We start from the raw sequence: 22,860 nt of genomic DNA on the forward strand, positions 1-22,860 counted from the left end.
CTGTCCTCATATCTCGTCCTCCTATCCCGTCCTCATATCCTGTCCTCATATCCCGACCTCATATCCCGTCATCATATCCCGACCTTTTTATCCTGACCTCATATCTCGACCTCCTATCCCGACCTCATATCCCGTCCTCATATCCTGACCTCCTATCCTGTCCTCCTATGTTGACCTCATATCCCGTCCTCATATCCCGACCTCATATCTCGACATCCATACTCCAACGTACGTTTTGGCAGGACACGCCTTTTTCGGGAATCAAAACGAAACAGAGTAGGAGTTTTGGGCAGCTGTCCGATGTCTATGATGTAACAGTGATTTTGGATTTCCTTGTTTCTGGAACAACCTGGATGTTTGTGGTCTGTTTTCCATTTTTATCAGCTCCATGTGTGTCCATCTTTTGTCCTGTTCTAACATCTAGCTTTGGACACCATCCTTGCTATACCCCAGTATATTGTATCACTATAGTATATTTCCGTTATCATTTTTCATTTGTTTATTTTTTGGTGTTCCATTCACATATTGATATTGTTATATTCATGTTCTATTCTTTATGGGAAGGTTGTTATTTTACATTACCAATGCTCTGTGCCATTTTTTTTTGTATGCTGCTGATTCATTTTAACTTCAAGTTATGTATCCAATAAAGCTTTTTTGCAATTTTTACCATTTTGATCGGGTAACTATTTATAGGCATAATTTCTAGATTTGCTGGTCACTGACCATCTTTTCTGAATATTGGTGTACTCTTTATATGGCCTTCTATAGGTTAATACAACAGGAAACAATGCCAAACTGAAAAAGTTCTACTTCCAAAACTCAGTGGACCATTCCCTGGGTAATGTCCATTACTTGGCCATTTAGGCTGGCATACATCTTTACACCTAGTTCCATGATAGGGAGAAATATTAATGAATATCAGACAGGATCAGGCCTCAGTTGTAGTGATAATACTTCTCTAGCCCAAGATCTATTCTGGTTCTCCCAACTCATATTGATGGGAGACTTCCACCAATACAGAACCTGGTGTCTCAGAGCATGCAGCTCAGCCACAATCTTACATAATTAAGCCTGACAGCCTGATGGTTACATAGTTACATAGTTAGTACGGTTGAAAAAAGACATACGTCCATCAAGTTCAACCAGGGAATTGAAGGGTAGGGGTGTGGCGCGATATTGGGGAAGGGATGGGATTTTATATTTCTTCATAAGCATTAATGTTATATTTGTTCCAGGAATGTATCTAACCCTGTTTTAAAGCTGTTAATTTTTCCTGCTGTGACCAGTTCCTGAGGTAGACTGTTCCATAAGTTAGTTCACAGTTCTGATGGTATAGAAGGCGTGTCGCCCCTTGAGACTAAACCTTTTCTTCTCCAGACGGAGGGAGTGCCCCCTCGTCCTTTGGGGGGGGGTTAACCTGGAACAGTTTTTCTCTATATTTTTTGTATGGGCCATTAATATACTTAGATACATTTATCATATCCCCCCTTAAACGTCTCTTCTCAAGACTAAACAATTGCAACTCCTTTAATCACTCCTCATAGCTAAGATGTTCCATGCCCCATATTAGTTTAGTCGCGCGTCTCTGCACCCTTTCCAGCTCCACAGTGTCCCTTTTATGGACTGGTGCCCAAAACTGAACAGCATATTCCAGGTGAGGCCGTACCAATGCTTTATAAAGGGGGAGTATTATGTCCCTGTCCCTCGAGTCCATGCCTCTTTTTATACATGACAATATCCTGCCAGCCTTGGAAGCAGCAGCCTGACATTGCATGCTATTCTGAAGTCTGTTATCTACAAGTACACCCAGATCCTTCTCTACCAGTGACTCTGCCAATTTAATCCCCCCTAAGACATACGATGCATGCATGTTATTAGTACCCAGATGCATAACTTTACATTAATCCACATTGAACCTCATTTGCCAAGTGGATGCCCAGACACTTAGTCATCTTGTAACCTATACACATCCTCTATAGAATGTACCGTGCTACAAAGCTTGGTGTCATCTGCAAAGATAGAAACAGAGCTGTTAATGCCATCCTCTATATCATTGATAAATAAATTAAACAACAGCGGGGGATACACAACTAATAACCGGGGACCAATCAGAGTATGAATCATTGACCACCACTCTCTGGGTACGATCCATGAGCCAGTGTTCAATCCAGTTACAAACTAAAGTTTCCAAACCCAAAGACCTTAACTTACTTGTCAGACGTCTATGAGGGACAGTATCAAACGCTTTAGCAAAATCCAGAAACACTATATCCACAGCCATTCCTCTGTCAAGGCTTCTACTCACATCTTCATAAAAGCAAATTAGATTTGTTTGACAACTTCTATCCTTAGTAAACCCATGCTGGATATCACTTATAATACAATTATCCCCTATGTATTCCTGTATGTAATCCCTTATAAGTCCTTCAAACAATTTACCCACAATGCACGTTAAACTTACCGGTCTATAGTTTCCTGGGGAAGACCTAGAGCCCTTTTTGAAGATTGGCACCACATTCACCTTGCGCCAGTCCCTTGGCACAATACCAGACACCAGTGAATCTCTAAATATCATGAACAGGGGTACAGATATTACTAAACTTAGTTCTCTAAGAACTCTTGGGTGCAATCCACCAGGCCCTGGAGATTTGCTTACATTTATATTACTTAACTTACCTTGTACCATTTCTACATTAAAGGGGTATTCCAGGAAAAACCTTTATATATATATATATATATATATATATATATATATATATATATATATGTGTGTGTGTGTGTGTGAACTGGCTCTGTAAAGTTAAACAGATTTGTAAATTACTTCTATCAAAAAATCTTAATCTTTCCAATAGTTATTAGCTTCTGAAGTTTTCTGTCTAATTGCTCAATGATGATGTCACATCCCGGGAGCTGTGCATGATGGGAGAATATCCCCATAAGAACTGCACAGCTCCCGGGATGTGAGTCATCAAAGAGCAGTTAGACAGAAAACAACAACTCAACTTCAGAAGCTAATAACTATTGGAAGGACTAAGATTTTTTAATAGAAGTAATATACAAATCTGTTTAACTTTCCTGGGCCAGTTGATATATAAAAAAAAGTTTTGGCTTGGAATACCCCTTTAAGCCAGTTCAGTACATTACATGATGTGTTACCAGCACTGACCTGTCCAATGTCAGCTCCTTCTTCCTTAGTATATACAGAACTAAGGATCTCATTCAGTAGCTCCGCCTTCTCTTGATCGCCTGTGACAACCTCCCCATTATCATTATTAAGGGGTCCTACATGCTCTGTCCTTGTTTTTTTTTTTGCATTTATATATCTAAAAAAATATTTAGGTTTAGTTTAGCTTTCTTTGGCCACCTGTCTCTCATTTTGAATTTTTGCTGTTTTTATTACATTTTTACAGATTTTATTAAGCTCCTTGTACTGTTTAAATGTTATAGCTGACCCATCAGATTTGTATTTTTTGAAAGCTATTTTTTTGTTGTTTATTGCTCTTTTAACATTATTTGTCAGCCATGTAGGATTTAGTTTTAATCGTTTATATTTGTTCCCCTTTGGTATATATTTAGCTGTATAGTTATTTAGAGTTGATTTAAAAAATTCCCATTTACCTTCTGTATCAGTATTTGAGAACACCTCCCCCCAGTCTTTGTCCTGTAGTGCAGCTCTTAGCCCAGGGAAGATTGCCTTTTTAAAGTTATATGTTTTTGCCTTCCCCGTCTGTCTTTGTTTTCTACATTTTAAGTCAAAAGTAACTATATTGTGGTCGCTATTACCAAGGTTTTCCCGCACAGTTACATTACCAACCAGCTCTGCGTTGTTGGAAATGATCAGATCCAACAAGGCATCACTTCTTGTTGGGTCCTCCACAAACTGGCCCATAAAATTATCCTGCAATAAATTTAGGAATTTTCTCCCCTTTGTAGTTTTAGCCAACCCTGGACCCCAATCTATATCTGGATAGTTAAAATCTCCCATTATTACCACTGTACCTGCCCAGGCGGCCCTCTCTATTTCTTTATGCAGCCGACCTTCTATCTCTTCAGTGACATTAGGGGGTCTGTAGATTACACCAAATATTATTTTTTCAGTATTTCCCTCCTTTTGTAATTCTACCCACAGTGATTCCACATCCTCAGAATCATCACACACTATGGCATCGTTCACACTGACTTTCATACCACTTCTTACATAAAGACAGACTCCACCACCTTTTCTGTTCATTCTATCTTTGCGAAACAATGTAAACCGCTGCAGATTGACAGCCCAGTCATGCGAGGAGTCCAGCCATGTCTCAGTGACCCCAACAATATCAATATGTTCCTCCAGTATCAAGGCCTCAAGCTCCCCAATTTTATTTGCTAGGCTTCTGGCATTTGTGAACACACACTTTACATTTCCATCCTTTGTGTTATTGGGGTTAATGGGATTCAAGGGTGTAAGCTTTATTTTCCTTTAAAGCCTATTCCTATTAACTATTCTAACCCCTCCCTTCGCTCCACCCCCAGGTACATTTATAATTCCCACCTCTCTATCTACACTATCTTCCCCCTCTTTGCTGTAGGTTCCCTTCCCCCAAGTCCCTAGTTTAAACACTCCTCTACCCTTCTAGCCATCTTCACTCCAAGCACAGCTGCACCCTCCCCATTGAGGTGCAGCCCGTCCCTACGGTAGAGCCGGTAGCCGACAGTGAAGTTGTCCCAGTTCTCCATGAACCCAAACCCCACCTTCCTACACCAGCTTCTGAGCCACTTGTTTACCTCCCTAATCTCCCGCTGGTTGATACTAAAAGCCAAAGGCATTTCAGATTGAATGTTGCATGCATTCTATCATTCAAGGAGTAGGACGATCAATAAGACATATAAAAGAATCAACTGAGTTTCTAGCCTGGTACTCGGGGGGAAAAATTATGCAATTATGCGTATTATGCATTATACCTTGGCCTCCATTCCAAATGTTTTAGAATTTTTGCAAGATGGATTTAATTAAGGTTTAGCATTTAACTTCAGTTTTTAGCATTGTCTGCTTTTCTTCATAAAAGTCTGTTACAGGTCCAGGAGCTGAAATGTTTTATAAAATCAACCTAAGCTAAGGCCTAGGATATTATGCCCTATAGCCCCTTGAGACCTTAAAGGGGTTCGGTACTCCGGTGGAAATTTCTTTTTTAAAAGACCTGGTGCCAGAAAGTAAAATTTTCTTAGCAGATGTATGCTACAGAGGAAATTCTTTACTTTTTCAATTTCTTTTCTGTCTGACACCTCTGTCCGTGTCAGGAACTGTCCAGAGTAGCATAGGTTTGCTATGGGGATTTTCTCCTGCTCTGGACAGTTCCTGATATGGGCATCAGGTGTAAGCAGAGAGCACTGTGGACAACACAAAAAAGAAATTTAAAAAAATAAAGATTTTCCTCCGTAGCAAACAGCTGCTAAAAAGTACTGAAAGTATTAAGATTTTTTAATAGAAGGAATTTACATATCTGTTCAACTTTCTGGCACCAGTTAATTAAAAAAAAAAGTTTTCCACCGGAGTACCCCTTTAACCGGAATAAGTTTAGAGACAACTTTGTAAGTATCCCTTTGAACCTCTACAAGAAACAAGGTATTTGTCTTTTAAAACAGTCTTCCTTATTGCTGTCAGTTTGCGAGATACAAGCTTTTTCGGCAGCAAAACCATATATTACCTTTCTTCCAGACAAAAGTTCTTTTGAGATTTCCCCACTCTTTCTTTCCCCAAGTTCCTTCTTTTGACAATATAAATCAAATAATAGCATTGCCTCAGTATGTGCCAGATAATCTGCTGGTGAAGAAGAGGATATAGACAACTTAGATATGGTCAGACACTTGAAAGATAATTTACCTTGAACTTTTAATTAAATTTAAATATTTCTTTATTTAAAAGATAAAACATTGTACATAAATTAAAAGACCATTATAATCACATATTATCATTACATTGTCACATAGAGTTCACAAAATCATATTTATGTAAATCATATTCAACTATACATCTGTGGCAAAAATTACAGAAAGTTACAATTTCAAGAAAAAAGCACAGTATCACATACAATTCACAGAAGTATAGACAACTAAATGAATAATTTTCTATATTTTTTCCCCTGATAACTAATCCCTACCCCCACCCCCTTCCTCAAAGGATGGAAGAGAAAACTTTAAAGGAGATATCCATTGCTGAAAATCTTATCCCCTTAGGGGATAAGTTTTAGATCGCGGGGGCTCTGACCACTGAGGCCCCCCCGCAATCTTTTGTAAGGGGCCCCGGCAGCCCGCGGGAAGGGAGCATGTTGACCACCGCACAAAGGTACGGCTGACACACCACCTCAATACAACTTTATAGCAGAGCCGGAGCGCTGCCTTCGGCAATCTCCGGCTCTGCCATAGTGTTGTATTGAGGGGGGGAGTCAGCCGTCGCTTCGTGCGGTGGTCGACACCCGCTATCTGGCCAGCGATCCGGGGCCCCGTACAGTAGATCACGGGGGGGCCCATGTGGTCTGACCGCCCGCGATCTGAAACTTATCCCCTATCCTTAGGATAGAGGATACGTTTTTCAGCACTGGACTACCCTTTTAATAAGAATTAAATTAACTCATCCTCCCAAATCTTTACAGATCCTAGCTTGTTTATGTTAAATCTTTTCATAGTGTAATCTCATATTTTTTTATTCTGTCTACTAGTAATTCCTATACCTTAATGGAGGGAATATTCTTAGAAAACCAATTCCTAACTATTAACCCCTTAAGGACCCAGCCCATTTTCACCTTAAGGACCAGACCATTTTTTTTGAACATCTGACCACTGTCACTTTAAGTATCAATAACTCTGGCATGCTTTTACTTTTCATTCTTATTCTGAGATAGTTTTTTCGTGACATATTCTACTTTATGTTAGTGGTAACATTTTGTCAATACTTGCATCAATTCTTGGTGAAAAATTCCAAAATTTGATGAAAAAAATAAAAATTTTGAATTTTTTTTTACTTTGAAGCTCTCTGCTTATAAGGAAAATGGATATTCCAAATAAATTATATATTGATTCAAATATACAATATGTCTACTTTATGTTGGCATCATAAAGTTGACATGTTTTTACTTTTGGAAAACATCAGAGGGCTTCAAAGTTCAGCAGCAATTTTTGAATTTTTCACAAAATTTCCAAAATCAACATTTTTCAGGAACCAGTTCAGTTTTGAAGTGGATATGAAGGGCCTACATATTAGAAATACCCCAAAAATAACCCCATTATAAAAAATGCCCCCCTCAAAGTATTCAAAATGACATTCAGAAAGTGGGTTCAAAATCTTCAAAATCTTCATATTTTACACTCGCATGTTCTTGCAGAGCCAGTTTTTTGAATTTTTACAAGGGGTAAAGGGGGAGAAATGTTCACAAAATTTGTAATCCAATATCTCTCGAGTAAGGAAATACCTCATATGTGCATGTCAAGTTTTCGGCGGGCGCAGTAGAGGGCTCAGAAGGGAAGGAGCCACAATGGGATTTTGGAGAGTGAGTTTTTCTGAAATCGCTTTTGGGGGGCATGTCCCATTTAAGAAGCCCCTATGGTGCCAGAACAGCAAATAAAACCCACATGGCATACTATTTTGGAAACTACACCCCTTAAGGAATGTAACAAGGGGTACAGTGAGTCTTAGCACCTCAAAGGTGTTCGACGACTTTTATTAAAGTTGGATGTGTAAATAATTTTTTTTTCACTAAAATGCTGGTTTTCCCCAAATTTTAAATTTTTACAAGTGATAATAGGAGAAAATTCCCCCCAAAATTTGCAACCACATCTCTTCTGAGTATGGAAATACCACAAGTGTGGACGTCAAGGGCACTGCGGTCGAACCACAATGCTTAGAGTCACATTTGGCTTTTGGAAAGCAAATGTTGCTGAAATGTTTTGGGGGGCATGTCCCATTTAGGAAGCCCCTATGGTGCCAGGACAGCAAAAAAACAAACAAAAAAACATGGCATACTATTTTGGAAACTACACCCCTCAAGGAACGTATCAAGGGGTACAGCGAGCCTGAACAGCCCACAGGTGTTTTATGACTTTTCGTTAAAGTTGGATGTGTGAATGATTTTTTTTTCACTAAAATGATGGTTTCCCCCCAAATTTTATATTTTTACAGGGGGTAGTAGGAGAAAATGCTCCCCAAAATTTGGAACCCTATCTCTTCTGAGTATGTAAATACCCCATGTGTGGACGTCAAGTGTTCTGCGGGTGCACTATAATGCTCAGAAGAGAAGGAGTCACATCTGCAAATTTTGCAAAAATGGAGGGGGGGGGGGGGGGGGCATGTCGCATTTAGGAAGCCCCTATGGTGCCAGAACAGCAAAAAAAAAACACATGGCATACTATTTTGGAAACTACACCCCTCAAGGAACGTAACCAGGGGTCCAGTGAGTCTTAACACCCCACAGGTATTTGACGAATTTGCATGTGTAAATTATTTTTTTTTTCACTAAAATGCATTTTTTCCCCAAAATCTTACATTTTTACAAGGGGTAATAGGAGAAAATGCCCCCCAAAATGTATAACCCCATCTCTTCTGAGTATGGAAATACCCCATGTGTGGACATCAAGTGCACTGCGGGCGCACTACAATGCTCAGAAGAGAAGGACTCACATTTGCAAATGTTGCTGAAATGGGGGGGGGGAGGGGCATTTAGTGCCAGAACAGCAAAAAAAAAAAATTTTATTTGTGAATACATTTCTTTGGAGTAAGGACATACCTCATATCTGGGCGTAGAACGGCTCTGCGGGTGCACACCGGCCATAGAAGAACAGCTCGTCAGGAGCCTTGAGCTTCACCATCGCTGCTATGGAGCCAGAACAGTGGGACCCCACTCAAGGAGCATTACATGGGGTAATTACTAAACATTACATTGGGTAAGTTACTAAAATGGGGTACAGTGGGACATAAAATAATAAAATAGTTTATGTTCCCAGAATGATGACCCAGAGCATAGCCAAAACTAAAGAATATGCCCACCCCAAACCCTCTGCTTTGAATCATCATTCGGGGAATGTGATGTGTGTGGCCATTCCTAACCTGTTGCCTCAAATGTGCACCCCGCTCAGGTGGAGAGAGAGCGCTGCACATTTGAGGCAACATAAAAAGTCCCCGATAATAGTGACTCATGACCCATTTTCTTAAAAAAAAAATACCCCCAGAGGTCTTATAATTTTTTATTTTATTATTATTTTTTTTTATGAAAATTTTTTTGGGGCAATTTAGGGGTTTTATGGGGTTAAAACTTGGAATGTACTCTGGACTTGGTACATTGGGGGGAAATTATGGGAAATTAAAATGAAAAGGGAAAATTTAGTACCACATGGAAGTGTGATACTCCCTGAAGCTGTTTTTAATGCAGAGGCCCGGATGATCGGGGCAAGTGTCACAGTGATATGTGGTGTCCTTCCGAATCCCCCTCCTGGGTTCTTTCCAGTGTTGGGGACCTCACCTGGAAAGTGTTGGCCTGGGATGCTCCTGGAACCTATAACTCCAGTTTCTTGGGAAGTCCGGCCTGCTCTTTCCCGGTCGCCAAAGATCAGGGCCTTTAGGACTTCTTCTTGGAACTGGAGGAATGTCCGTGTGCTGCCAGCGTTCAGGTACAGAACAAAAGAGTTGTACATGGCAACCTGTACCAAGTAGACCACAACTTTTTTGTACCATATCCGTGTTTTCTGCATGGCATTTTATAGCTTCAGGATTTGATCAGAGAGATCAACTCCCCCCATATACCGATTGTAGTCCAGAATACAATCAGGCTTGAGGACCCTTGTTGTGGTAACTCGACACAGGTGAATGACACTAAGGAGCGCACTGGCCCTTTAACCCCTTAAGAACCAGGCCATTTTACACCTTAGGACCAGAGCGTTTTTTGAACATGTGACCACTGTCATTTTAAACATTAATAACTCTCAGATGCTTTTACCTATCATTCTGATTCCGAGATTTTTTTTTTCGTGCCATATTCTACTTTATGTTATTGGTAAAATTTTGTCAATACTTGCATCGTTTCTTAGTGAAAAATTCAAAAATTTGATGAAAAAATTGAAAATTTAGCATTTTTCGAACTTTGAAGCTCTCTGCTTGTAAGGAAAATGGATATTCCAAATATTTTTTTTTAATTCACATATACAATATGTCCACTTTATGTTTGCATCATAAAATTGACAAGTGTTTACTTTTGGAAGACATCAGAGGGCTTCAAAGTTCATCAGCAATTTTCCAATTTTTCACAAAATTTCCAAAATCACAATTTTTCAGGGACTAGTTCAGGTTTGAAGTGGATTTGAAGGGTCTTCATGTTAGAAATACCCCACAAATGACCCCATTATAAAAATTGCACCCCCCAAAGTATTCAAAATGACATTCAGTCAGCATTTTAACCCTTTAGGTGTTTCACAGGAATAGCAGCAAAGTGAAGGAGAAAATTCACAATCTTCATTTTCTACACTCGCATGTTCTTGTAGACCCAATTTTTGAATTTTTACAAGGGGTAAAAGGAGAAAATGTATACTTAAATTTGTAGCCCAATTTCTCTCGAGTAAGCACATACCTCATATGTCTATGTAAATTGTTTGGCGGGCGCAGTAGAGGGCTCAGAAGCGAAGGAGCGACAAGGGGATTTTGGAGAGTATGTTTTCCTGAAATGGTTTTTGGAGGGCATGTTGCATTTAGGAAGCCCCTATGGTACCAGAACAGGAAAAAAAAAACACATGACATTACATTTTGGAAACTAGACCCCTTGAGGAATGTAACAGGGAATAAAGTGAGCCTTAATACCCCACAGGTGTTTCACGACTTTTGCATATGTAAAATTTTTTTTTTTTAAATCACTAAAATGTGTGTTTCCCCCCAAATTTCACATTTATGCAAGGGTTAATAGCAGAAAATACCCCCTAAAATTTGTAACCCCATCTCTTCTGAGTATGGAGGTACCCCATAAGTTGACCTGAAGCGCACTAGGGGCGAACTACAATGCTCAGAAGAGAAGGAGTCATATTTGGCTTTTTGAGAGCAAATTTTGCTCGGGGGGGGGGGGGGGGCATGTCGCATTTCGGAAGCCCCTATGGTGTCAGAACAGCAAAATAACCCCCACATGGCCTACCATTTTGGAAACTAGACCCCTTGAGGAACATAACAAGGGGTACAGTGAGCCTTTCCACCCCACTGGTGTCTGTCAGATCTTTGGAATAGTGGGCTGTACAAAATTTTAATTTGCACAGCCCACTGTTCCAAAGATCTGTCAGACACCAGCGGGGTGTAAATTCTCACTGCACCCCACATTACATTGCGTGTGGGGTGTAGTTTCCGAAATGGGGTCACATGTGGGGTTTTGTTTTTTTTGCGTTTGTCAAAACTGCTGTAACAATCAGCCACCCCTGTGCAAATCACCTCAAATGTACATGGTGCACTCTCCCTTCTGGGCCTTGTTGTGCGCCCCCAGAGCACTTTGCGCCCACATATGGGGTATCTCCGTAGTTGGGAGAAATGGCATTACAAATTTTGTGGGGCGTTTTTCCCTTTTACCTCTTGTCAAAATGAAAAGTATAGGGCAACCCCAGCATGTTAGTGTAAAAAAATTTTTTTTTTTACACTAACATGCTGGTGTAGACCCCAACTTCCCCTTTTCATAAGGGGTGAAAGGCGAAAAAGCCCCCCAAAATTTGTTAGGCAATTTCTCCCGAGCACGGCGATACCCCATATGTGACCCTAAACTGTTGCATTGAAATACGACAGGGCTCCGAAGTGAGAGCGCCATGTGCATTTGAGGCCTGAATTAGGGATTTGCATAGGGGTGGACATAGGGGTATTCTATGCCAGTGATGGGGTGCCTCCAGCTGTTGCAAAACTCCCAGCATGCCTGGACAGTCAACGGCTGTCCGGAAATACTGTGAGTTGTTGTTTTGTAACAGCTGGAGGCTCCATTTTGAAAACAGTGGCGTACCAGACATTTTTCATTTTTATTGGGGAGGGGGGCAGTGTAAGGATGTGTGTATATGTAGTGTTTTTTACTTTTTATTTTATTTTGTGTTAGTGTAGTGCAGTGTTTTTAGTGTACAGTCACACGGGCGGGGGATTACAGCGAGTTTCCCGCTGTGAGTTTGAGTTGCCGTGCAAAATTTGCTGCATCGCAAACTTGCAGACTGATACTCACTGTAAGCCCCCTGCCCATGTGAATGTACCCTGTAGATTCACAGGGGGGGGGGAACCTCCAGCTGTTGCAAAACTAAAACTCCCAGCATGCACAGTCTATCAGTGCATGCTGGTAGTTATAGTTTTGCAACAGCTGGAGGCACACGGGTTGGGAAACACTGAGTTAGGAAACAGATAATGTTTCCCAATCAGTGTGCCTCCAGTTGTTGCAAAACCACAACTCCCAAACATTCTCAGGCATGCTGGAAGTAGTAGTTCAGCAACATCTTTAGAGCCAGATGTTGCCGAACTACAACTCCCAGCATGCTTGGAGTTGTAGTTTTGCAACATCTGGAGGACTACAGTTTGCAGACCACTAATACAGTGGTTCCCAATCTGTGCCCTTCCAGATGTTGCAAAACTACAACTCCCAGTATGCCAAAACTGTCCAGGCATGCTGGTAGTTGTAGTTCTGTAACATCTGAAGGGCCAGATGTTACAGAACTACAACTCCCAGCATTCCTGGACAGTATGGGCATGCTGAGGATGTGTAGTTTTGCAACATCTGGAAGGGCACAGTGGTCCCAAAACTGCGGACCTCCAGATGTTGCAAAACTGCAACTCCCAGCATGCCCAGATGCCAAGGGCTGTCTGGGCATGCTGGGAGTTGTAGTATACAGGGTCCCAATACAGCAATGCATGTCGCTTTACGGCGACGTGCATTGCTGTAAAGGGCCCGACCGCAGCTGAAGAGGAACTCACCTGTCGCCGCCACCGCCGTCTTCATCGCCGGGTCTTCAGGGACGAGGTAAGTACCGGGGCCGGGCCCCAGCACACCCCCGTCCCCCGCCGCATCCTCCGGCCTTCCTCCCGTCCTCTCCGGACTTCCAGGGGCCGGGCAGGGTGGGAGGAAGTAACCGCCCCCCCCCCTGCGATTGGTCGGTAAGCTAACCGACGGATCGCAGGGGATAGGAGGAGGTGGGAGGCTTGCCACCTCGCTCCTAGCCTCCAGCATGATCCTGGCTGTCTGTGACAACCGGGATCATGCAAAATTACCGGGCGGTCGGGTCCTAGAGATCCGATCAGCCCGGTATCGCCGCAGATCGCAAGGGGGATTTCCCTTGCGATTTGCGGCGATCGCCGACATGGGGGGCCTGCATGGCCCCCCTCGGCGTTTGCCCTGGATGCCTGCTGAAGCATTTCAGCAGGCATCCGATTCCGATCTCTGCCCGGCGAGCGGCAGGGACCGGAAAACGCCATGACGTTGTGGGACGTCATTGGTCCTTAAAGCCCTGGGTGCCATGACGTTCCACAACATCATTGGTCCTTAAGAGGTTAAATCTTAAAGCTCCGGCACGCGCGCGCCCTAGGGGACGGGGACACGCGCGCCGGAGCAGAGAGGCAGAGGCTGGGGCAGGAGAAGCACCAGGTGAGTGACGGACTGGGGCTCGTATGCGAGTCCCAGCCTCGCCGGCAGCAGCAGGGAACGGGACAATGCGCTTGCGGCCAGCATGTGCGGCCGGAGCGTATAACATAACAGCAAGGTTGCCCACTCTCCCCTTTTCTTTTCTTTTTTTTTACTATTTGTGGAACCTCGGTTGATTTTTTGTTGAAGGCTATAGTCCCCTGTGAGGGGTTTGGCAGACAATATTTAGCTATTTACCAAAAATCTCCAGCGAGACATTAAATGGGAATTCCGGTCCCCGTCGCTCACAAGACGGGGAACGGACCGGGGGGGACTACTGATATCTATCAGCAGGCACCCCGTGCAAACCCCTGGGGGGGTCCTGAGACCCCCCCCCATGTCGGCGATCTCCGCAAATCGCCAGGCAATTCAGACCGGCGATTTGCGGCTATTCCGGGTCAATCGGGTCTCTGGTGACCTGGAAAAAAAAACAGCAAGAGGGAGGTGGCACGGGTGCCGCCTCACGATCACGTGATTAATCAGTTGGAACGACCGACCGATCACGACCCTGCTGGGCGGCGATCGGGGCGGCGAAGATGGCGGCGATCGGGACGGCGGGGGTCTCCTACCTATTTCAAGGAAACAGTTTAGGGTATCTCCGTACTCGGGAGAAATTGCCTTACACATTTTTTTTCCTTTTACCCCTTATGAAAAGGTAAAGACTCCACCACCTTTTCTGTTCATTCTATCCTTGTAAAACAATGTAAACCCCTGCAGATTAACGGCCCAGTCATGCGAGGAGTCCAGCCATGTCTCAGTGACCCCAACTATATCAATATGTTCCTCCAGTATCAAGGCCTCAAGCTCCCCCATTTTATTTGCTAGGCTTCTGGCATTTGTGAACATACACTTTACATTTCCATTAAGTTTTACACATATAGTCTCACTAATGGGATTTTCAGAGTTATTGGGGTTAATGTTATTATTTGAGTTATAAGGGCTAATTGTACTATTTAAGTTATTGGGGCTAATGGGATTTTTTGAGTTAATGGGGCTTATTGTAGTTATTGAGTTATTGGGGCTAATGGAATTTTTTGAATTATTGGGATTACAATTTTTCGGGCTACATTTATTTTTACAGCTGGTTTGTAACGCATGAATCTCCTTATCCACTGCTCTTAACCTCCCCCCACAGGACTCCTCTCCACCCACCATTATGTCCTGACCCCTCTCTAACCTATCCATCCCACTGTCTGCTTTCTTTGCTTTATTATCCTCCCCCCACTCACCTAGTTTAAATACTCAGCCACCCCTTCCAGGATTCTCTCCCCCAGCACAGCAGACCCCCTTCCATTCAGGTGCAAATTATCCATAGAATAGAGTTTGTACCCCAATGAAAAGTCAGCCCAGTGCTCTAGAAACCCAAACCCTTCCCCTCACACCACGACTTAAGCCATGCATTTAACTCCCTAAGCTCCCGCTGTCTTTCCTGCTATGCGCATGGCACAGGAAGTATTCCAGAGAACACAACCTTAGAGGTCCTTCCCTTCAGCTTGGCACCTAGTTCCTTGTAATTATTCTTCAAGGACCTCCACCTACCATGTATTCTGTCGTTGGTTCCCACATGGACCACGACAGCTGGGTCATCCCCAGCCCCCCCTAGTAATTTGCCCACCCTTTCCACCACATGCCGAACCCTGGCACCAGGGAGACAGCAAACCATTCGGTTGAGGTGGTCTTGGCGACAAATTATTCTATCCGTCTTCCTGATTATAGAATCCCCTACCACAACTAACTGTCTTGGCCTACCTGCGTTACCATCCCCCACATTACTAGTTGAGCTGTTCCCCCGGCTGTTAGGGAGACCAGTATCCACTAGGGTTGCCATCTCTGATACTGAGGCCCTCGCATCATCGCCCAACTTGGCAATTTTACTTGGGAGATCAGAAGCAGAAGTGACCTTCCTTTTCCTTGCCCCCTTTACAGTCCCTCTAACTACATTAACCCAGTTCCCTACTTGGGTCTCCTGGCTAGTTTCTCCAACCTCCATTTCTACCCCACTAACTGCTTGCTCTGTAAGATTGTCAATCGCCCTCAATGTTGCATTTTGCTCCTCTAGATCTCTAATACGAGCTACCAGGTGGGCAACATGCTCACATTTGTCACAGCGGTATTCACCCTGAAGCTGCTGCTCCAGAGATGTATACATGTGGCACAATGTGCACTGAAGAAAACCTCCAATCCTGCTGTCCATATCCTTGGTGACAAACAGCTGTTATTAACTATTAAGAAAAACTACTTTTATCAAGGGAGTGTAATAATTACAGTTACAGTGGGTCCTGCTTACAACTCCTGCTTTTTAAACTTCTGCTTATAAAACTTCTCAGATGTAACACTTAATAATACAACACTTTAGAATACAGACCCAGCTTCAGTGACACTCAGTCAGAGCAGGGCTCACAGAGTTTCCCAGTTAGTTTTATACAACTGAGAGCAGTTAATCAATTAACCCCTCCCCCAGATGTGCTACAGACAGGAGGGGGAAAAAAAATGCAAGGGCTATGCAACCACTGGAGACACCCTGTTCGGAAAACAATGATCCACAGTATACTCAGCACATGAACTTCTGCTTATAAAACTTCTCAGATGTAACACTTAATAATACAACACTTTAGAATACAGACCCAGCTTCAGCTAGACTAAGTCAGAGATTATTTTAAAAACTAGACCCTTCAAGTTATTCGCTAGGGGGTACAGTGAGTATTTTAACACCATAGTTTTTTGGCAGGAATTATTACAAAGTCAGTGTTAAAAATTCGAAATTTGCATTTTTTCACAAATACATCATTTGTGGGACATATTTTTTGTACATCACTTCTCATATTGCAAGAAATGCATCATATATTTTATTAAGCTCCTCGGCCAGTGTTTGGAAGTATACCCGCTTAGGCCATATTTGGTTCCTTGGCCGCGTGGTAGGACCCAGAAGGAGAGGAGCGCCATTTGGCTTTCTGGGCATCATTTTAGGCCGAATGAATTATAGGCCGCACTTCATGCCTGCAAAGGGTTTTAGCTGCTAGAACCATACAGAACCCCCACAAGTGATCCCATTTTGGAAACTACACCCCCTAAAGTATTCATCTAGACCAAGAGTGAGTACTTTGAGTCCTTTTTGTGTGGCTGGAATGGATACAAAATCAGTGGAAAATTTTAAAATTTCTTTTTTTTCCACAAATGCATAATTTGTGGGACGTATTTTTTGTACATTGCATCTGAAAAGTAGAAAATGTGCCCCAAATTTTATCACACTGTTCGTCCCGTGTTCGGTACTACCCCCGCTTAGACCATATGTGGGTGTATGACCCAAAAGGAGAGGAGCACCATTTGGCTTTCAGGATATCATTATACAAATTATGGGCCGCACTTCATCATGCAAAGCATTCTAGCTGTCAGAACAATACTGCACCCCCAGAAGTGACCCCATTTTCGAAACTAAACCCCCTAAAGTATTCCCCTAGGGCAAAAGTGAGCATATTGAGCCCTTATTGTGTGGCTAGAAGTCTTTCAAAGTCAGTGGAAAAAATAGAAATTAGCTTTTTTTCCCACAAATTTTTTATTTGTGGAACATCATTTTGGTTAGTCGCTTTTGAAATGGAGGAAATATGCCCATATTTTATCACCCTGTTTGTCCCGGGCTGGGCAGTACCCCTACTTAGGCCATATCTGGTTGCCTGACCGCCTGCTAGGACCAAGAAGGAGGGTGGCTTTCAGGGCATCATTATATGAATAGTCCCCATTCATACTGCATTTCTGCAGTATAGGTGTCCGTTGTCATGTCAAAAAAGGGATGCCAATGTATACTGTAGCCGTCTCATTCAGAAATAAATGGAGCTGCTACAGCATACGTCAGCATCACTCTTTTTGACGTGATGCTGACGGCTACCTCTAACATTGCAGAAACGCAGTATGAACGGGATGCAGTGTAGGGGGCACAGAGCACATCCGCGGCTTATTTCACACCGCGGATGCCCCCCAGCAGTCACAAGGGGCGAGATCACTGCTGTGGCTGGGTAGCTCAGTGTATCCACTCATGACTGCTGGTGGGAAATCTGCCGCTATGAGTGGACACACAAAGCTACCTAGCCGCAGTAGGGAGCTCATTATTGTGACTGTTGGCGGGCATCCGCAGCATGTAATATGCTGCGGATGTGCGCTGTGTGATCCTACACATTATGCATTTTTATTTTTGATTATATTTATTTAATAAATGTATTTTTATATTTTTTTTGTTGACATTTTTGTTAAAAAATTGTTACACTTTCTTTTACACTTTTTTACACTTAAAAAAAAAATCTTTACATTTATTGTCTTTACTCTTTCTTTTTTACACTTTAATTTATTTTATATTTTTTTACACTTTTTTTTAATGCTTCGGAATACTAAGTATTCCAAAGCATTGCAGTTATATGCTGTCTGACAGTTTTACACTAGCAGGCAGCAAATCAGGACATGCCTCAGGCACGTCCTGTCAGGCAATAACCGGGGAAGACCTGGGGGTCCTAGTAAAGACCCCCGGCTGCCCAGGTAAGCAGCAGCACCCCGCGATAGTTGCGGGGTGCTATAGGAGAGAGACCGAGGGAGCCCCTTCTCTCTGTCAAAACTCCTTACAACTTACAGCCCGCGGTCACTTCTGACCGCAGCTGTAAGGGTTAAAATGCTGGGACTGAAGTTTACTTCAGTCCCGGCATTGCAGCAGGGTCCCGGCTGTGTGTTACAGCAGAGTCCCTGCCACGATCTGGTGGGTGCTCTGGGCAGCACCCACGAGAACCATGGACAAGTATACACGTCCTAATGGCTGAACGTGCATCCAGCCTGGACGTGTATACATGTCCATGGTCCTTAAGGTGTTAATAATCATTATGACCTCCCACTAACACTAATGCTGATCCAAGTGGTCTAAATAGTAAAAACAAAAAAAATCTAAATTGCTAAATATTCTAATATTTTGGATAATTACACAGACGTGACATACTACTTTTCTAGAGCATTTCCACCCTACAGTATTGATATCCATCTCTTGGGCTAGCTCTAAACCTATAGCCCATAGGTGGCATTAGAAAATAGGATATGAGGACAGGATATGATGTCAAGCTTTAAGGACATAAGCATTGGATCTCCAGTGTTGCTTTTCCTCTCTCACAAGATTTAGATTGGAAGACAAAACCTATAGCAATCAATCATAGCTCAGATTTCACCTACAGACCTATATGAGGGCTTGTTTTATTTGCTATCAATTTTACTTTGTAATGACATCAGTCATTTCACCACAAAACCTATGGTGAAACCCAAAAATTATTTTTTGAAAAAAACAAAACACCATTTTGTAATTTTTAGCGGCTTCCGTTTCTATGCAATGCACTTTTTGTTAAAAATGACACATTAACTTTATTCTGTAGATCCATACGGTTACAAGGCTACCCAATTTTGATTACCCAGGTTTGATTTTATTTTACGACTTAAAATTATAACCACGTGCACCAATTTTTTTTTTTTTTTGATAGAACTTTTTTTTGCTTTTTATTAGTTTATTTAGGGTATACAAAATGACCAAAAAATACGCAACTTTGGACTTTGGAATTTTTTTTTACGTAAAGGCCATTGACTGTGAGGTTCAATTAACATTATATTTTTATAGTTTGGACATATAAGCACTTGGCGATACCACCATATGTTTATTTTTATTATGTTTACATATTTTTATATGGAATTTTGGAAAAGAGGGGTGACTTAAACTTTTAGTATGGAATCGGTTAATTCACATTTATTAACTTATTACACCATTTTTTTGTCTCCATAGGGGGATATTACATACAATCTTCTGATTGTATACTATGATCAATGCTATGCCATCTGTGCTCGATTGCTCCAGCCTGCTGAGGCTGGCAAGAGTAACCTAGAAACAAATGGATGGTGAGGGGGCAGATAAGGACCTTTCTTTCAGCTGTTCAGGATGCTGAAATTTCAACACGGTGATCTCGAACGGCTCGACTGAATGTTTTTTGTTTTATTTTTCATTTTAGACACGGCAATCAACTTTGATCGCCACATCTAAGGGGTTGATGCTGGGCATCAACACTATTGGTGATGTCCGGCATTAGACATGGGTCCTGGCGGCTCGTGAGGGTTAGCTCGTGAGCCCGCATCATAGCAGGGGAGAGGGTGCAGGGTGTACAGGTATGCCCTTCTTCCTTTAGAGGTTAAAAAAATAAACTTAAATAAGCACTGTCAGGTTCAAAAACATTTTATATGTTGTACAGCTTCTCAAAACATTAACCTTTCTAATATACTTTTTAAGAAAAAATTATTTTTTACAGAAATCAGGACTTATAAAGACACCACTAGGGGTCTCCAGAACATAATCTAAAGTGCGGGGTTAACCCCTTAGGGACTATTTTTTTCTCCTTAAGGACTCAGCGTTTTTCCGTTTTTGCATTTACATTTTTTCCTCATCACCTTCTAAAAATCATAACGCTTTAAATTTTGCACATAAAATTCCTTATGATGGCTTATTTTTTGCACCACCAATTCTAATTTGCAGTGACATTAGTCATTTTACCCAAAAATACACGGCGAAACGGAAAAAAAATCATTGTGCGACAAAATTGAAGAAAAAATTTCATTTTGTAATTTTGGGGGCTTCCGTTTCTACGCAGTGCATTTTTCGGTAAAAATAACACCTTATCTTTATTCTGTAGGTCCATACGGTTAAAATAATACCCTACTTGTATAGGTTGGATATTGTCATAATTCGGCAAAAAATCATAACTACTTGCAGGAAAATTTCTATGTAAACATGTATCATTTTCTAACCCCTGTAACTTTTTTATATTTCCGCATACGGGCCGGTATGAGGGCTAATTTTTTGCGCTGTGTTCTGAAGTTTTTATCGGTACCATTTTTGTATTGAACTGACTTTTTGATCGCTTTTTATTCATTTTTTCATGATATAAAAAGAGACCAAAAATACGCTATTTTGGAATTTGGAATTTTTTTGCGCGTACTCCATTGACCGTGCGATTTAATTAACGATATATTTTTATAGTTCGGATATTTCCGCATGCGGCAATACCACATATGTTTATTTTTATTTACACTGGGTTTTTTTTATGGGAAAATGGGGGTGATTCAAACTTTTATTAGGGAAGGGGTTAAATGACCTTTGTTAACTTTTTTTTCCTCTTTTTTTTTGCAGTGCTATAGCTCCCATAGGGACCTATAACACTGCACACACTGATCTCTTATGCTGATCCCTGAAAAAGCCATAGCTTTGCATGGATCAGCAAGAAAGGGGCTCGATTGCTCAAGCCGGTAGCTCAGGCTTGGAGCAATCAAACCCCGATGGGACACCGTGGAGACAGATAAGGAGACCTCCGCCTGCGTCCCAGCTGATCGGAACATTGTGATTTTATTGCGATGTCCCGATTAGCCCGACTGAGTTGCCGGGAAGCGTTTACTTTCACTTTCAGACGCGGCAGTCAACTTGGACCGCTGCGTCTGAAGGGTTAATAGCACGCGGCACAAACGATCGGTGCAGCGCGCTGTTAGCCCAGGGTCCGGCTATAAATAGCAGCTGGGACAGACCCGGTGTGATGTGGGGTCACGGCGTGACCCCGTTTTAAACACCGGGACCAGGCTCAGGGCGTACAGGTACGCCCTGAGTCCTTAAGGATCGGGGATGCAGGGCAAATGCATACGCCCTGCGTCCCCAAGAGGTTAAAGGGGTACTCCGGTGGTCAACATGTTTTTCCGTTTTTGACTTACCCTATTTGTTTTGTTTCATTTCTATTTTTGTTGTTTAGGCAACTCTATTTCAGTTCTTTGTTATCTTTTTATCCCCCACTTTGTTTTCCTATCTTTGCTTCTATTTCCTGTTTCTTGCTGTGCTGAAAACTATACATCCCAGCATGCCACATGCCTTGCTTGTTTGGGGCGGCTCCTTTTTTTTCCCCTTTGTTCTGCCCTTTACCCACCCTACTATTTTCCCGGGTCGGCCCCCTTATACACAGCACACTAATATAATCAGCCCTGGTTGGGATACACTGGCATACACACACACACACCCACACACACACACACACACACACACACAAAAGCGACTACAACTCCCAGCATGTGTCATTCAGAAGTCTTCAGTCTGTGGTATAACACCAGCATGCTGCCTCTGTAGTCTCCTGGGGGTTGTAATTCACCACACCTCTATAGGGCATACACCAGTGTTTCCCAACCAGGGTACCTCCAGGTGTTGCAAAACTACTACTACCGGCATGCCTGGACAGCCAAAAGCTGTCCGGGCATGCTGGGAGTTGTAGTTTTGATACAGCTTGTGACGGGGTTCAACACGTAGGGATTGTCACACAATCAACAGAGCAAGAGATGGGAGAACAGCACCAGGTTTATTGGCAGAGATCACAAAACACAATCCACATGATGAGGGGTGATCCGGAGTCTGGGCAAACAATGGGCAACAGAAGGGCACAGTCACTGGGCACCTGGGAAGAAACAAACTGCAGATCCCGGGATTCAGCTCCGGGTACAACACTCCATACTCCAATGTAATGTCCACAGTCCACAGATAACAGCTCCACGTCTAGTAGTACCTCAAGTCCCATGGCAGGTCCGGTCCTCACATCCGATCCTCAGTTCACAGGGATCCACATCTCAGCCCACAGATTACTCCAACACAATTGCTTGTTCCAGAGGGCGACCTCAGCCACTGCTCCTCTATACCAGCAATTCTCCAGATTCTGGGGCACAATCTCTAGGGCAGTGTTGTACTGGCGACAACTCTTACCCCAGAGATCCTCACAGCAACTGCAGGCTCTGTCCTCACATCAGGTCCTGTCTCTGGGCCATCATACACACTCTTGAGTCCCACACCCAGCTCTTCTTATCTTCCCAGATTCCTGTAGGGGGAAGGGGGGCACTGCCAGCATCTCCAAGGTATCTGCCCCCAGACCTGAGGTGTTCAGCAGGAATAATTTACATCCCTTTGGTCAGTATCCCCCCATCTTCCTGTGTCCATCCACCCCCCACCCGGACCATATGTGAACAGCAGGAGTAATTTGCATTCCTTTGCTCAGCATCTTCCTGTGTCCATCTTTTGTCTAGACATATCAACCATGACACAGCTGAAGATACCCTGGTTGCGAAACAATGCACTTTGTTTGTAATATACTGAATAGGCTAGCCCAGTGTTTCCCAATCAGTGTGCCTCCAGCTG

The sequence above is a fragment of the Hyla sarda genome, chromosome 7 (assembly GCF_029499605.1).
Source record: "Hyla sarda isolate aHylSar1 chromosome 7, aHylSar1.hap1, whole genome shotgun sequence".
Taxonomy (NCBI): Eukaryota; Metazoa; Chordata; class Amphibia; order Anura; family Hylidae; genus Hyla; species Hyla sarda.